This window comes from Chaetodon auriga, chromosome 10 (genome assembly GCF_051107435.1).
Source record: "Chaetodon auriga isolate fChaAug3 chromosome 10, fChaAug3.hap1, whole genome shotgun sequence".
NCBI lineage: Eukaryota > Metazoa > Chordata > Actinopteri > Chaetodontiformes > Chaetodontidae > Chaetodon > Chaetodon auriga.
In genome coordinates this window covers 8,484,169-8,497,437 of record NC_135083.1, presented here as the reverse complement: position 1 = coordinate 8,497,437, position 13,269 = coordinate 8,484,169, and positions in this window count along the sequence as shown.

The following is a 13,269-nucleotide window of genomic DNA, read 5'->3' as shown; positions in this document are numbered from 1 at the left end:
ACTTTAAACAGTATCTTTAAAGCAGCCCCAAAAGCACACATTTTAATATCCACTGCTTGTCCAACCCTTCCTTAAAATGTAATTCAGTGAAATCTATTAGTCGTCTCTATGTGGATGCTCTGAGTTTGGGCGTTGTATAAAATCTTAAACATGTTCTGAGCCATTTGATGTATGCAGCAAACAAAAAGTCTCCGTGTCCCGCACAGGCAGAGCCGGGAGAATTTATTCAGGCAAAAAATCTGAATGTGCTTTCAGGGAGATGATGTTCATCACCGATATGGGCTTGTGGACTATATTTTCCTCACCGGAGGTGATTAAAAGCACTTTTGAGTCATGAGAATTACTGCTTATGCCTCTTAGCCTAATGCTCAGCCAAGAAAATGATCTACCTGAGTTTTTTCTCCTCTCTTTCCCTGACTTATGCACTTAGGTTTGTTTCTCTCCTGCCTTCCTGTAATCTCTCAGGTACTCCCTTGTCAAATTCTCCCCAAATTTATCGTCTATTCTTTTTCTCCTTTACCATTAGGGAGAGACACATCAGACTGCACAGATTTTAAACCGCTGCCAGTGAAAGGAGGGGATAGAAACAGACGGAGGAGGGTGCATTAAAGACTTTAGAAGTGCTCGGGATAAATAATCATATTTCTATGCACCCACGATGCTGGAAAAGCACCATCTGGGACAGGCCATGGATTTGCATTACAATATAAATGGGAAGTTGCTGGAGCTGAAAGGGTGATGTGAAGTCATTCAGCCAGCCCCCTCACTCTCTGACAGGTCGCATCTCCCTCCCCACACCAGGCAGCAGGCAGGCGCGAGGCACTTTGTTGGCGCACGGTGCGCTGGCGTACTTTTGTCGCTTGACTGCCCCTCCCTCCCCCCCCCCTCCCACCAACCCCACCTTGTCTTTTTTTAACACGCAAGCTCGCCTTTTTTCAAATGCCACATCTGCACACACATGGAGCAGCCCGATAGCGTATGCACCAGTGGCTTCTCTTTCAGATGTGATCTTCAGTGAACCCTCAGAGCTCTGTTCATATACGAGTAGGTGCACAGGAGACAAGGAGATGAGCAAAGAGGAGGTGATGTGAGAGGTGGTGCTGGTGGCATATAGGTGCATAATAAAACTGCTATATAATCTTCTATATACATAACCTGCTGGACTTGAAATGTGCCCACTCAGCTCAAACTCATTAAGGACCTTGTTTATTAAAAAAAATTATATTTCCCCCCTCATTCAAGTGGTGCTGCAGTATTGCCACCAAAGCATGCAAATGCCTTTTTGCTAATTTAATTTTGAAAGCTAAAGGGCACCTGTGATTTGTCCTTGTTTTACTGCAATTTGTATTATTTTGCAGTCCTTTTCACCTTTACGCCCAGCGTTCATTTACATTTTAAAAAGTCTTTACATGACTGAACTTCACAGGCTGAGGCGCCTCAATCTGACAGGATACAACCAGAGTTTGAATACTTCATGGAAGTTGGCGCCACTTTGCATGACAGAGCAATGTTGGTGGCAGAGATCTGCGGATAGGCATCGTGTTCAAATGACTGATTCTGCTGTCGCCTGACTCTGAGGACGCATCGAGCCTGCTCAAATAGTCTCTAAGTGGTATGTTGTGTTTGTTGGTGCCCCATAAGAGCCCTAACCAAGTGATTACGTTTATGGGATGAGCTTGTTGATTTTGACACATTGTGATTGTTCCGTTTTTCCCATAGTGGTTGTTTCTTTTGCTTGTCTGATCCAATATTCAAGCAGTATGATTTAGACCCAGGCCCTTCTCATAAAACTTTCAATATTACACTTGCTGCAGCACACATTTTGACAACGTACCCTCCAGTTTCTTTCTTCATATAGACACATCTTTCACAGGCGTGCACAATATGAATATGCACTGTGAAACTACATGGCATGAAGGGAGGAGCACAACGTCAATGATTTTGTCACTTCTCCCACTAAGCATGAAGTGTTTTAACTAAAGAAAGAGCAGATTAACCCAAAACTGAAGGGAATGAAAGGGGAATGTCTGCACAAACGCTTCATTGCTTCTTGTTTTAGTGTCATCAAGAAGGTGAGTGTACCTGTGAATGAAAGCATTGTCACACAGAGGTGATATGAATACATGAAGTCGATAATGTGAGCAGATGTCGTGGCATCAAAGACACGAATGCGGCAGACAGTCGGTGTGCCTGATTCCCAGCAGGCGCTGATTAATGTCTCAGAAATGGAGGACAAACTAACTTGTGGCTTTTGGTTTTCTTGAGTTGTTGACTCCACCTTTCAAACGGAGAAAGAACAGAAGCAAAAATGGAGAGCGAGTGGCTCGAAATTTGTGAAACAATTGGAGTCAAAAATCAATCATCTTCTGTTTTGTTACCTGCTGATTCCCTCCTTCCCACATGGGGGTAACACAAACAGTGTGCATTCATTCATGTGTGTGTGTGTGTGTGTGTGTGTGTGTGTGTGTGTGTGTGTGTGTGTGGAGACAGGGAGGGGGCAGGGAGACAAACAAACAAACAGTATTAAGCAGTCAAATTTGTGTGAATTTATGGAGACAGAAATTACTGCCACAACGGTTCAAACCTGTTTGTTCTGGTTTGGATTTGAAGAATTGTTAAACCTCCAAGTTTTTACTTGAAGTGTTTCTCATAAAGATGATTCCCTGATTCCCATTTTACCCTAAAACAGAACGAAATCACAACGTTAACCACATGTTTTCATGGTTGTATGACATAACCAAACTGTGACTGTTTCATGACCGTGTGTATCTCTGGTATGATTTTATTTTTCTAGGATGGTGAAGGAATGACTGCCTTTGTCTGGCTAGTACTCATTTCCTTCATTGGTTGGTTTGATTTTGTTTGGGCATGAGGAGTGATGATTGGTCAGGGTTAGGGTGAGAATATCAGGGTAAACCAATCAGAGGCAGAGTAGGGCGGGTCATTTCATCACCGTCATTGGAAAAAACTCAGTTGCTGGTACTGTCCAGTGGTTAAATGTGTCATTTTGGGAGTCACTAGCATATGACATATTGTCTCTTTTGAACTCGCCTGTCGACAGGAGTTGACTCAGCCAATCATCTTGCTGAATGACGTGCTGTTGGATTTGTAAGGCGTCGGCTTCTCTGTCACCTACAGTTACCCATAACACCCTTCTTCATCCAGCTTTTGTTGCCAGTTTTTCCTTGTTAGTTTTCGACCGTACAAGTTCATTTCAGAAATCTTCTCCTGACGTTTGTGATTATAGTTTGAAGATTTACTGTGTAATGAAAAGTTTATTATGATAAAGTGTATCTACAGCACTGACATCTGATCTGAAGCATGCATTTTCACACCCAAAAAATGTCCTCAAATAGGAATTTTGCCTAAAATAATAAAGAAAGAACAGCATTTCATGTCTGATGTTCAGTCAAGAGAAGGTATGGTGTTTCACGTAGGTTGCGATCACTCCTGTAATATGTACTCTACGATCCTCACCCTGCCAGGAAACAGAAACGGACAGCATTTCCCAGTTTTAATTTTTTTTTTTTTTTTTTTTTTTTAATGGATAGTGGAGTAGTCAGTGCGGGTACAGAGGTGACGATGCTGACTTTTTCCAATCTATTCACTTTGTGTGTCTGCAGCTGTGCAGACCTTTCAGTCGACTCTACCATTGTTTTCTGCTGCGAATCCCACAAAGTTCTTCCATCTAAAAAGAGAGAGAGAGAGAGAGAGAGAGAGAGAGAGAGAGAGAGAGAGAGAGAGAGAGAGAGAGATAATAGCAGCCTTTGTTGGACGTGGCTTTGAAATATCACATATTACTGGATGCCATTTTAGAAGTGCAGTTGCTTTTACGTTTGAATAAAATGTGATAAACCTTGCATGTGGAGATAATACTCATTAAAACACACCCGCTCTGCGCTGAAGGGATAATACATGCATTCAACTTTCAACCAAAAAAAATGAAAATTGCAAGAATGAAAAAAAAAATCAGGTTGCTGAAAGTTAACCAAAAAAAAAGAAAGAAAGAAAGCACAATCATTTTTTCAGCTCTCACAACATTAAAAGAATAGATCCACCTTTCTTTCTCACTTCTTACTGCTCAGGATAATTTTCCATAATGCCTCCGCTGATTGTAATTGTTGTGATTGTGAATTGCTGACAACTTAGCCTGCTTGTTTTTTTGTTTTGTTTTCTTTTTTACCCTCCGTCTTATCTCAGGTACGTTGTTTTCAGTTGTAGCAGTTTCTTTTAAGTCAAACATCTCACATTCATTTTGGAATTATTTGTGCCTGATCAGACACACGAAACAGGAGAAAAAACACAGACAATACATGCAATGGGAGTGAAACATCTGAAGTAAGTGTGTGTGTGTGTGTGTGTGTGTGTGTGTGTGTGTGTGTGTGTGTGTGTGTGTGTGTGTGTGTGAACAGAAAATTCTTGAGCAATGATTAACGAACCCCATAGTTGAATCCAAACACATAAGACAAAATGAGATAAAAACAGCTTCCTGAACAATAAACACGCTACATTGTATTGACATGTGGACTCATTGGATGGGATACATTACACAGCTTTGATTAGCTGAGAAGATATAACGATTTCCAGTTTCAAGTTGCTGTTCTGTCTGCTTCCACAAAGTTTTGGTGTTAAAGTGGATCGCTGCTCTTTACTGTGCTCGGGATTTTGTGTCAGCTCAGCTGATGCTATTCTCAGAACTGTATTAATTGTTAGCTCGCTCTTTGATTTGCCTCATTTAAAAGGTCTTTGGTTAATTTAATGGATCGTAGAGTGAGCTTTTAAAAGTCCTGCTGGGTATAAAAAAATTACAGACAGTAATCATACATCATTAATCTAAAAATACTTCTGAACAGGAATTGCTTTTCTTTAAGTTGGTTCTGCTTCAGGGTGACTGATGCACACAAGCAGACTGAAGGTCAAACGAAGTAAGAAATGTGTCATTTCTGTCATGGCTGAATCCTCTGCATCACATTACAGGTCCTCAATCCTCCTGGAGTGACTTTGCCCAGCTGCCTCTCATTGTCCTGATTACTCCTCAGCTGCTCCCAATTGCTCCAGTTTATTTGGGCCTAACGCTGCATTCACCCAAGGTCGGCAGGATGAGAGAGCGTTCACGTGTTATTCTAAGGTATCCCAGCATGCTCTGTCATGCAAAGTGGTGCCAACTTCCATGAAGTATTCAAAATGTGTTTGTATGTCGGATTCAGGAGCCTCAACCTGTGAAGTTCAGTCATGCAAAGGCTTTTTAGAACAGAAATGAACAGAGGGCTTAACTGTGTAAAGGGCTGCAAAATAAGACAAAGTGCAATCAAACACACATAAATCACCTTTGCTCTGTGCCCAGAATCTTATTTGGGTAAATGCAGTTCCAGGTTTTGGTGACAATACTGCAGCACCTGTTCTAAATAGGGGACACAGCTAACCTGGCTCTGCCCACAGGTGACAAAATCCACCTCCCAGCGGCTCTACAGCTCAGCACAGCCCCTTCCAACAGTCAACGCTGACTTATTTTTACCTATTTTCTCAATATGTAAGTGAACTTTCTTAACATATTTTAATTACATATGTAACTAGAGTACACACTTAGTTATGTCAAGTCAACATTGACTTCCTGTATTTTAACTTGCAACTCATACATAACTGACATCATGCATGCAAACATACTTATTTTAGCCATAACAATGATCTTTTCCTAAACCTAACCAGGCAGCCTAACCAAACTGACTGTTTCATGACTTTACCTGCACGTTAGAAAGGCTTTCTGGCAGGCGTCTCATACAGATGCTAAAATGCACCTTATGCATCTGTATGAGACGCTGAAGGGCGTGACAGAATGTCCTTATTTGAAGTCCTGGGAATGAGAACGGGTTGCCTGTTCCTGCTTCTCCTCACCTCCCCACTGTATCACATCAGTCTTTCACCTGCAGCCTACTGTACCGTGCAACCACCAGTGTATTTGTTTCCTTCACTTTTTCCCTGCAGCCAGCCAGCAACTTTTCAGTCCCTCCTCTTCTGACCCTGCTGGTCTGCAGTTTCTGAGCCCCTCAGCTCCTTTAAGTGAACAACCATTAAAACCATCTCAAACATACCATCTTGTCTCTGCATCGAGGCGTATTCCTGAAAACTTTCAATTCCTATTTTAAGATGATAATCCTTCCTTGTATTCTATATCAGAGGCTTTTCACCCCTTTTGGGGTTGATACTATTTGCAAGCAACAGTCTCCTGAAAAACATCAATTAAATTAGAAGAGTATTATTGCAGTGACTCTGGACGATAGCTCTTGCTCATTTGTCTCAGACGTGAAATTAACATAAAACTTGTAAAACCATGTCATCCTTGGCTTTCATTAAAACAGCACATAAATGAGAGGAAGTCATAATACCCAGCCACACAGCAAGATAACATGGTGGTGTTAATACAGCATCAACAACTCATAACTGTGACTTTATAAACAGGCACTTCCAGGGAGAATTTATTACTTCCCCATGTTTATTTGCTGCTGGCCTGGCACAGACGTTACTCACCACTTCTGTGTTTAAATCTGGCAGCGGTGGGACAGAAACTCCGCAGTATCAATCATTTTCCACAAACAGACCAGTCGCTTTCATGTTCAAACTGAAATGCAGAGTGATTGGTTTTCATTAATTAAATAATTCCCGCGCTTTGAAGTCGGTCTCATTGTGACGACGCAGGCCGAAGTGCTTTCTGGAGTTTAAGAGGAAGGCTGTGGAATGAATAATACCTAAGCAAAAAAAAAAAAAGAAGCCAGAAAAGAGCAGTGCCCAAAGCTGTGCTCTGTCTGTAGAAGAAGTAAAGTGGAATTGCTGATGTACAGTGCAAGAGTGTACTCAGTGGTTTAACTGCACTGTGATTGTGTGTGTGTTTGTGCGAGTGATTGCAGAGACCTGCTGCACTCGTAGCGGGCTCACACTCATAAATCAATGTCGTGTTTTATTTAGAGACACGGCCAGCTCTCTCTCCCAGTGAACCCCCTCTATCTCTCTGAGTCCCCGGGTAAAGACAGCACACATGAACAACACCAGCCGCGGCTTTTGTTATCAGCCGAATCATCGCAGGAGCCCCTACAATTTCCTCTTCCCCACTCCTCATTCTCTTACTCTTCTGGCTTTCATTTTGAACGCAGCATCCCGTTCTATTACCTTCAGCTGTGACATTTACTCACTCTTTTATGATGAATTCATAAAATCACGACAATGATAGCACACTGAGAGTGCTTTATGGAAACTCATTATGGAGTATCTATCTCTGCCTGTCTGTCTCTCCCTCTCTGTCTTCCTCAGACACACACGCCCTTTCTGTCTCTCCGCCGAACACAAAAACAACAGAAGCAGAACACTGATGTGAAAAGTTGGTCTGTGAGCTCTCTGTGGAGTGTTCTGATAACGCTATCAACGCTTGGCTGGCTGATACACTTGGTGAGGCTGCAGCCATTTTTCTCTGGAATCCTTTTTCAGATCACTCAGACTGTCCCTTTGTCACATTAAGCTGAATGCTGTTGTCTACAGCCTGCGATGATACAGACTTTTAAAGTAAAATTTTGCATTACGTGAGAAATGACCACCTCAGAAAGTTTGGTCACGCTTCTGTGACAAATACCAAGGTGAGCACTGTCACATTTTTGTTGCCGCGTACAGTATGTACTTCAGCTTATCTGCACGCTTTGATAGGAGCTCCACTATTGTTTGGCTTGTCTTTTCTTTGGGGGAATTTAATTTAGCGAGAATGTCACGCATTTACAGAATGTGTCACGCTGCACATTTCAACAAGACATCATTCTTTCGACAGGAAATTTGAAAATCCTCAAAAGTCAGGAAGTCTAATTCACACAAAAACACAACATTCAACACGGCGCTGCGAGAAATCCTCCCGCCTCTCTCAGTTTCCACTCTGCGCCGAGGACTCGCCAGCCTTCATCCTGCAACATAATCTTTTCTCTCGCCTCTTACATCATCATCTCAAACCTTAGCTGACCTCAGCGACCAGCCCCCTGATTCTCAACAATCACCACAACCCTTCCAGGTTTGCCTGTACCAACTGTATTACCATGCTCTCTGGTTTGATGAGAAAACTCATGCGTCCAGTATAACCCGAAGGCTGAGTTTCCATTACCGACCCAGCCGTAACTCAAAACTGCATGCTTTGCTGAGGCACTTCTGAGCAGCACTCTCACTTTTGTGGGTTTAAATCGGAGCAGAGACAGATAAGACCCCGTAGCTCCAGGGCGGCTCACCAACAGCAAGATCTGCATCATCAGAGGGTGGCAATACTTCAGTTAAAAATAGCTGCGCAGAAGTGTATTGCACAAACATGTGACATACTTCATACATACAAAGCTCCAGATTGGCTTTACGATCTCTTTGCACAACCCCGTCTCCTTGAAATTACATTTATATGCTGCTAATTTGTTTTGCCATTTATGTTTTGAGGGGAAACATAATTGCTGCTTGGATTATGTGCGCTGTGAGGAGGGGAGGAGGTTTGGGTTAATGATGAGCATAGCAGGGAGACGACCGGGGTTCACATACACTTCCATGTGTGGTACTTTAGTTAGAGACAGACTGCTGTTCCCAGCGGCGCCAAGCAAGCCGAAATTCTTGCGGGGAACGATTAGAGCAGGGTCACGGGGGAAGGCTTTGGGGGGATTATTTTAAAACTTTACTTGATCAGTTTTTGTGGCTCAATAATCTTCCACATTGTATTAGACATAATACTGTTTATTTATGTAGAGATTTTCATGTTGCTTGAGCTGCTGTGGTTATTGAAAATGACACTTATTCACTCAGTTCTACATTAACTTCTGCACCGTTTTTCTTGTCTGCTTCACCCGCAAGTTTTAAGGGGCATACATTCATAAAGACTATGCACAATGCAGATCATTTTACAGAGCACAGATAATATAGCCACAGACGAAAGGAACCTGCCAACATGGTAATAGCTGTATTTTCCAACACAATGCAGAGGAAGCAGCGTGAGTGCAGATGAGACTCTGCTGACATCACATAGCAGCGTCTGCTCCAATGCCAATTAAAGCTCAGACTGAACAGTAGTAACCTATTTTCCAAACTGCTCTGCCTCCTTGAAAGATCCATCATGTCATCACCACAAGCCAAAGTACATATAACCTGTAGCTACACACACGGATATAACTGGCGAGTGAAGGATAATAATAACCAAGTCTACGGTTTTCATGTCGACCTTTACATCGGACTCTAACTCTCCTCATATTCACCTCCTGGATCTCTGCCTCCGCTGCAAGTCAACTATCTTGCAAAGCAAACTTTCCCTCTATTTCTCAAATGCAATTAAGAGCGTGTAACTAACTGCATTTCATTTTCACATGTCTGAAAAAGGGATTGATGCTCAACTAACACCGTTAAGCCGCAGCCTAGATCTCCTCCAGCATGAATGTGCAACAGAGTGCTGTGTGTGTGTGTGTGTGTGCGTACCTGCTGTCGTGAACTGGTTTCATCCTGCAACTTTTGCAAGAAACTAGTACCACCTGGAAATGGGATGTGTGACATCCAGATACCAAAGATATGGGGGTGCCTGTGAACCTCGGCTCCAATGGCCATGCTGCACCTGGTTGTTTCAGTCAAATGTTGATGAAGTTAACACATCCTGTCTTGTGCTTTAACTTAGTTTTTACCTTTTTCAATAGAAACCTTACACAGGTCTGTCCTTGACCTTCACAAAGTGCTTTGAATGCCTGAACACAACCGTAAACATGAGAAAGAGTGAATGTGCTACATACTAGTAGCTGTGTGAGGCTAGACACAGCAGTGCTTTGAGCTAAATTCTAATGTCAGCATGCTCACAATGACGATAACATAATACATTTTTGACCTGGTGAGGAAAAGTTAAAGGATAACTTATGTTATTCTAAGTAATCCAGAGGGAAACATAAATATCTGTGTCAAACTTGATGGCAACCCGTCCAATAGAGACATTTTGCATAAAACCACAAGCTTTGCGGTGGCAGTAGGCTTCGATATTCTCTGGGCATCACGAGTGTCTGTACAAAATTTTCTGAGCAGCTAACATTGCCATCCTTAGAGCTATGCTGCATGTATGACTAAAAGGTTTTTTTATTTACCATGCTTTAGTTACTATGAGCAGATATTGTCAACAAAACAAATGAAATGAATTGACAGCGAATGTTTTGCAGTTAAGTTCATTATCAACATTTTGTGCCTTGGCAGACATATTTATCAGCAATAATATGTTGCTTGCAAACATAATTCGAGACAAGGATGCCTTCTAAGCCTCTAAACGGTGAAACAACTAATAATACTACTAATAATAACTTGTAATACTCTGCATTTTAAGCTTCAGGAAAAATGATTAAAACCTGAGCAAAAAAAGGAAAAAACAACAACAGAAACATAAATTGTCAGACTTTGTACTTATTCACAGCAACTGGCATTCTGTCAATATAGATTTTTAGAATTAATAGAGCCCACCGTCTGCGGTACCCTCAGGTGGTCAAGTAGTTTGTTCCACAGTTGGAGTGCAGCTAAGCAGGAGGTGTAGTCCCTGGTGATGTGGATCTATAGTCCTGGGGTCTCAGAGCAGCAGGACGCTGTTCGACCAGTGTATATGTGTGTGTGGGGGTGGGGTGGGGGGTCTTGAGGGAAGGCAGGCTTTTCTGTGTGTACCCTGAAAGTCAGGACATCATGTTTGAATGCTGTCCCGGAGTAGACAGACAGCCAGAGCAGTGATGCTGGACTCTGAGAAATGTGTTGTTTAAATGTCCTCGACAGCACTGATCTGGATGTAGTGGAGCTTCTGGAGACTTCTGCCAGACATAACAACCCTCACGCCTGAAGGGGATAAAAGGCCTGGGCCTGCCTCTCTGACTCAGAGTGGGACACAGCTCTGATGGTAGAAAGAGGCTTTACAGAGTTGCATTATGTCAAAAGTCAGGTGACAGAAAAGTCTGACAACTGGATTGATCAATGAAGAAAACAATGTAATGGTTCCATCATGTTCCATTAGGAGGTCGCTCATGACACGCCGTAAAGATTTTTTGGGGGATATGTCAGCTGGAAACTCTCAAAAAGGTTTCAAGTGTTTTACAGCTTGGCAGAAACTATTTTCGATCCTGTTGGACAAAACTTGGAGGGCAAGGGTCGGCGTCTTCAGACGAGGGCTGCAGAAAGAGTTCAAATGGAGATGGAGGATTGATAACTTGAGCAATCAGCAGAATGAGAGGAGACGTTCAATTGGAAGTCGGAAGGTGTTGAATCCAGATCACATTTGGATGTTTTTAATTGAAGATTGTTTCTTTTGCTGACGTCAGTCATGTGTTACAGGGCTGCAGAGGTTTACAGGCCAAAGGTAATGTGTGAGAAGAGTGAAAGAGACAGTCCAGTTCTGTGATTTTTCATTGATTGTGTTGTTTTATGAGTTAAAACAGGGTCATTAAGAACATTTCCTTAGTATATTTAAACTGTAATGGGATGCCAGAACCCACTATACTGCATAAAATGACAGATTGTCATGCGTGGCCCTTGTTTTCTTTCCCAATGTCTCAGTCTATTAGATCTGGCCATATTGTGTAGCCCCGGCATTGGTAGCTCACTTGTCTTATTAAACTGACTGAGCAGCATCTGCTTATTTTACGAACACTACATCACAGTGTAACCCTCTGGTCAACAGTACAAATGAGCTCTTCATATAGCAATCAGTAGGTGTTTGAACAATTCCTGCTCGTTACAGGATACGAGTTGAGGAGAATTGGAGAATTGAATAAAAAGAAATCAGTAACTTCAGCTTTTTGCTGTATGATTTGTACTTTTATATATGTTATATGTTGTTTTCAGAAAGGGTTTAGACTAAATTGTAGTTGACTGGTTTTCAATAATGGCCTCACTTTTTATTTTTTCAACTGCAGGAATATATTTTAAATTTACCCTCCAAGTTATAATGCTCTCCCTCACATGATAGCTTATATATAGACGCACCGCACACACAAGCATTAAGTGATGTACAGACACACAAGTATACACACACACACACACACACACACACACATCCAGCCAGAAAGACAAAGCCCATAAATAGTAGCACTTGCATGAAAGAGATAGCAGGAGAAAGTATTTTTGAAGGTGGTTTCTGGGTTTATTTGTGTGGGAATGATGGGATGGCAGGTGCTATATCTGAATAAACTAGACCTAAGTAAACAACACAGGGATAGCAGCCTCAGCGCAGGAGCCAGAGAAAGAATTAAGTGGGATTAGAGACAGTTTTAAGGAAAGTCAGGGAGTGATTTCTAATCCCTCTCTGCCACAGATCATTTCGATTCAAAGAAAAAAAGCACAACTTAAACACAACTTGCGTTAGATGTCATCCAGACAAGGACGAGTTGATTTATGTAAAATTCTTGATGCAAACAATTAGACCTCATAATTCCCATGTCTCCTATACATTCTGAATAAATTACACTAATGGATGTACGGCGCAGAAAAGAATTGACAAGGTCTGGCTTAAATCTCAGTGAATGAACATGCATATACTACAGCCTCGCTATGGCTGGAAGAAATAGAGCCATAGAGTGAAAAGAGGGCAATTTTCTGCTTGTGGTGTGTGGAACAGAAAGTTCTGCTGTGGTTCCAGTTTTGTCATTTTCCAGTGACACCAGAGGTAAGAGCAAAGTGTCGGATGGAAATGACACGGGAGCTGCACACACTTGGGTTACATCTGGTCTGTAATGGAGGAAGATTGAGCAGATGCGAAGGATGGGGGATTGGGAAATGAATGGCTTGTGAGCAGACACATTTCCCTGACCAGTCTTTGTCATCAGTCCTCATTCACTCTTTCATTTCTTGGCCCGTCTGTTTTTTTCTTTGTCTGCCTGTTTCTCCTTCTCATGTTCATTTACTAGCATTCATCTATGTTTCCTCTCCTCTTCCAAGACAAACAGACGCAGGGCTAAAGGTGATTTACAAAACATGAAGTAGACGGCAGGGATCACAAACCATCCAGCAAAAACTGCAAACCAAAATTACAATCATTCCAAAAACATGATGAAGAACTACCGTGTGAAAATGCAAAGAAATGTGATTTGCATATAAAATCACGGCTTCAGTATAACTGTATTGCCGATTTTGGTCATTATGGTAAATAGACAAATGTTCTGAGGGTGGCAACTGTGTGTGGTGCAGCAATTCTGCTCTTCTATAGGTTGTTTGCATATGATGTCACATCACTCTTTTGTTGCAGCACGAACTGCAGATGGAGGGCAGGAA